The sequence below is a fragment of the Notothenia coriiceps genome, unplaced genomic scaffold, assembly GCF_000735185.1.
Source record: "Notothenia coriiceps isolate Sejong01 unplaced genomic scaffold, NC01 NC01_scaffold00038155, whole genome shotgun sequence".
Classification (NCBI taxonomy): Eukaryota; Metazoa; Chordata; class Actinopteri; order Perciformes; family Nototheniidae; genus Notothenia; species Notothenia coriiceps.
In genome coordinates this window covers 1-5,007 of record NW_011370856.1, presented here as the reverse complement: position 1 = coordinate 5,007, position 5,007 = coordinate 1, and the positions used below count along the sequence as shown (strand labels likewise).

Here is a 5,007-nt window from a genome sequence, read left to right as displayed (position 1 = left end):
CCTCAAATATATATGTTTAAGGCATGCACCCCCTTCTTCAAATTTGAATGGAGTGTCGGTTAGGGGGCCCTAGCTCGTGGTAACGGCTGGAATAGCAAAGCGACTTCAGAGGTGGGGAAGCAAGCTCTCAGTGTTTCCTGGATCTGATGTAAGCTCCTTTATCCCAGTAACAGAAGATAATGGTTCTCTATGTCAGTGGTACCTAACCGGGGGTACGGAGACCCCTAGGGGTACTTGAGGGGATGCAGGGGCTAAGTTATTAGGGATCGCAATATATTTCCACCCAAAACATTTTTGGGGATAAACGTTCAGAAGCCTGGCGTCTTGCCCCCAGAAAAACCAAAGATTATAAAGACAAGCAAGCTTAAGTGTCTCATTAAAAGCTCTTAACAAAATGTGTTGAAACTGCTAGAAGTGAGTCCTAATATTATTATTTTCCACTCATAAGTGTAAATGTCAAGTTTAAATGCATTTGTAATAAGGGTGAGTTATACCAGTGATTGTCATTTAGGAGCAGTTGGGTGGAATATGATTACAAAGGGTTTAATACAAGAAAAAAGGTAGGTTATTCATCACAGATGAGTGAGGGGGTACTTTGACCAACTCAAGGGGTACACGAGACAACAAAGGTTGGGAACCACTGCTTTATGTCACCAAACAGAGGGCCAGATGGAATTCAGGCACATTACTCAATGAATGTGACCAAAGTTGTGTGCTCTGTAATAGGGTGCTTCCATTATGCCATGAACTCAATTGTGTCTTCATTTTGAACGACAGCTTTGCAGTGATGGCTCTCATTTTTCCAGGCATATCCAGTCCCTGCATGTATCGGAGCTTCTCGATAACATTACAGCCACCATGACCTAAGAATTTGTTTTTTCTCTCTCTCTCTCTGTGTAAGCCGCTGTGATTTTGTACTGATTTCAGTGTTCTTATAGAATACCCTGCGATGCTGCAGAGCCCCTCGCAGCGGACTAATGTTGGCAGTTACAGACCACTTCCGTTAATGTAATGTTATTAACTGTTCCAAATAGAGCAATCTCCCCCTTCATGTTCCCTCTTCCTTGGTGTTCCGCATGTGCTGAAATCCAAACAAAGTTCTAACTGTAGCTAGGTTTTGAGGGTTAGGTTCTAGTCTGATCCGGCACTGAGATGTTAAACTTTGGTGCAACCTGGAAGATGCGTTTCTCCTGTTGTCTGTCTAGCATACAATACAATTTGCTGTGAACATACAATCATATACAATACAAATTATTCCTAAAAACAAAACATACCTCACTGTTTCATTTCATAATTTTTTTAATTTGTTATTACAACAGTGCCAGAGTAAACATGAGTTATGTCATTAACAAAACAGAACAAAATTAATAAGTGACCAGAGAAAGTACAAAAGCACATTTCCATTAAGAACGAACAAGGTCAAATGATTTTGAAAGACATGGTATACATGAATTGCATTCCAAATGGTGACTCTTTTTGCAGCGACAATATTTTACAAGCCCTTAAAAGGCGTACAAATTATATCTGTAATATTGGGCTATTCAAGGAGAGATAGGACATCTCTCTGGAATCTGAGGTCTGCGGACCAGTTCCTAGTTCTCAGGGGGCTGTCCCGTTAAGACAGGTCAGGGGGGGGGGCAGTAATCTCAGGTCTGCTGCTGCCTGCTTCTTCAGTGCCTTGCAAACTGGAACGTGATTATTAAGCCTCTTAGACACCAAACTGACACCAAAGAACACCAAGGAACGTCGGGACGCGTCGCCTCACGTCTCCTGTGTCTTGGTCATGTTTCGCACTGGAACACACCGCAAAGACTTTAGCCGACGGCCAAGAAGCACGTACGAACTGTGCATGCGTGAGTGGCAATAACTTTCCTTACCAGCAGGCGGCGGTAGTGTATATTCGTTATTTCAAAAGATCAACAACAGCGGAAGACAGACTGCGTGATACACCGAGAGAAGAACAGACTGCGTGATATAAACAAACAACAAATAGCGTGTGCGTTCCATTTCCACTCTACAACGAGAAGCTCATGGGGCTTTCCTGAACCTGTGTCGAGAGCTGGAGTTAAATGAAATCTCAGATTTGCCTTCTTAATCGTTTGTTTGGGTCCCTCACTTACGTTTCGCTTCTCATGCACTGATTCACTAGCTGAACAGCCGATCAGAGTGATTTCTTTTTTCAACATGTCGAATCGGCGGCGGAAGGTGTCGGCTGAAAAGACACGGCGGTGCAGTACACAACAATCTGAGTAGGGCGACACAACGCTCATCGGCGGCCCGAATTCTATAAACATCTATCAACGCCGAAAATCAGCTTGGTGTGTAAGGAGGTTTAGGGGAGCAGTCTGGGCATTGACAGCTGTAAGTAAAGGTGTTCCTGTTCGCATGTGAACTGTGCTTTTAAAAGGCATGTTCTAACAGCACACTTCTTTCTGTAAAACACCATACTTTTTCACAAACTCACACACAATGTAAAACGCAGAATGTAACTCACTGGGTCACAAATTTATTTATATACTGTATATGTACATAATTGTGTATGAAATAAAAACAAATATATCAAAGATTAACACTTTATAAATAGTGTAAAAAAAACTAAAGCAGTGCAAGTAAAAATAAACACCATCTGTTCCAGAAGACTGCAACACCATGAACACCAACACCGAGAACACCAACACCATGAACACCGAGAACACTGAGAAAACCATGAACACCAACACCATGAACACAGAGAAAACCATGAACACAGAGAACAGCTTCAGATTCAGAGAGCCAGTCAGAGCTCAGTGTCTGCGTGCAGCATGAGTTAGAGGTGAAGATTTCCTCATTGTGACCACTGCTAGTCCACACATTCGGATAAACTGGTTAATACAGGGCATTAAAGTTTTTCAGTGTGAACATTTATTCTTGAAGTTAGCCTAATTAGAAATCCACTTACTAGCTACTATAGGTGCCTTAAATTGTATTATAAGTCCTCTTCAGTAAACACTTAACTACTGAGCTTGCTTGTCAACAAGTCTTAAACAAACTCCATCCGATGATACATGTTAAACGGACTGCATTTCTATATTGAATGTGGTGACAGCCAAGGTGTGTGTAGTGTGATGTAATAATTTTACCACAGGACGAAATCAGAATGAGATGTTAACCTTTCTTTAAGGTTGTTAATTTTAAACAGTTGTTATTTCTTTCCTAATGTTTGCTTTTAATGCAGCCCACTATAATGAAGTATTGAATCCTTTGGCTGACATGTTATGAAATATTCAGCTCTTGACAGACATGCATAACAACACTGACAACTGACACGTCTCCTGCTGAGATATCAGGCAGCTCTGTGGAGAAGTCATACGTACGAGCAGATAGACAAAGGGGGAGCACACACACAGGTGATCAGTCACCTCTGGAACAGAAGGGGGGGCCATTGGCTGATCAGTTCAGCTCTGGGGGTATGAGTGCTGTGGGGGTCTCTGGTTCAGCAGGGCTGAGGGACTGTAAAAGACAGAAGCAGAATCAGCACCATGCCATCACTTCTCCTCATATCAGAAAGTTGTGACTATAAAGATATATGTTTATGAGAAGAGGGGGAGGTGCTTACGACAAGGTGCTCTCAATGATTTGTATTATTAAGTAACGCTAATATAAGTGAAAACTGTATTTGTTTGCAATGGCTGGTGCAAACTGGCTGCCTTTAAATAAGCGGGCCTGTCATTTCATTTCGTGAAAATATTTATATACTGCCGATTTGTATTCTTTCAACACAGCTTTTCAAACGGACTTAGTCTCCTCGCTGTGTGTGACTGTATACCACTTTTACAATATACCATCTTTTAATTGACCTTTGTACATTTAATCATCACATTTTGTCTTTCGTCCGATTGTACTTCTTGATGACCTTTGACAGAGCTCTGGCTGTGCCTTAGCACTGACACTGTTGTGGTATTATTCTCTTGTATGAAGTCTTTGCTCGTGAGGTGAAAGTGTTGCAGCCTTACAGCGTACGGTCCGAATCCATGTCTCTGCCTGAAGAGCAGGAAGCAGAGGACGGCAGAGATGGCCGTCTGAGCCAGGGTGAAGACGAGGAGGGACGCCTTCACTCCTCTGCTCAGCCTCTGTTGGAAAGACACACAGCGCTTCATCGACTTGAGTCCCCAGCTCAGACTGTCCTAATGCCAGAACACCTACACCATACCACTGGCGCGTCCTAATACTTTAACTTTCCACTTCACTTTAACCCCCTGGACAAACATTTATATTTTTCAGTTAATATCCTCAACAATGTTTTCTATATTTGCCATGATTAGGACGTTTTTAACCAAAATGGTGGAGCTTGTTATTGAAGGAGGTGTTGTTTTTCTTCTATGCTTCACACCAACCACACAGCACATCTACATGGCAGTCATCACGCACTGAGTGTTGGAAAATGTGAGATCTTAATGTTAACTTCATGTTTGTGGATGTATTAAGAATGAATGGACCAAAGCACTGAGTGACTGTTACTATTGAATGGTGAACTAGGAACAGGCAGGGCTACATTATTAAAGTTCAGAGTATGGATGTCTGCTCTCTCTGGTGGCTGAGTTTCTCTCAAACAGCAGGAAGAGAGGTGGACACTGAAGATACCTCTGCCCGTCCAGGTAGCATTATAGTCTACTTACCATAGAGCATTACAGTTCATTGAAGTTAAAGCCTTTTATTGTCATTATACAAAAAGTACAACGAGATTCAGAGTCCATTGTGGGTCCACAACTGAGACCTTATTCATCTATCAGTCTAAAATGGAGTAGGCAATAGTACAGCGGAAAGCCAAACACTGGAAGCACCCTGACTCTCCCAGTTAATTAACTGACTCCAATCCAATTAAAGATGTGTTTATTTTCTTAAGGATACAGCGATTGCTTTGCTTTGTGTGTTCATGCTTATTGATGAAGTTAACTTGTTAACCTAGGCCAGGCCTAAACCCCGTCTCTAATCACAGCCACCCCTATTTATATCCGGCCAAACTTCCGG

General features: G+C 42.2%; 1 long non-coding RNA gene across 1 annotated transcript; it reads right to left on the bottom strand.

Annotated features, from left to right (window-relative positions):
• Window positions 1-2,472: 2,472 nt before the first annotated feature.
• Window positions 2,473-4,324, bottom strand: LOC104968002 (uncharacterized). The gene is made up of 2 exons (XR_800778.1): window positions 3,993-4,324; window positions 2,473-3,489 (listed from the first exon to the last, which is right to left on the bottom strand). It is a non-coding gene; the product is annotated as an uncharacterized lncRNA (long non-coding RNA).
• Window positions 4,325-5,007: the final 683 nt, after the last annotated feature.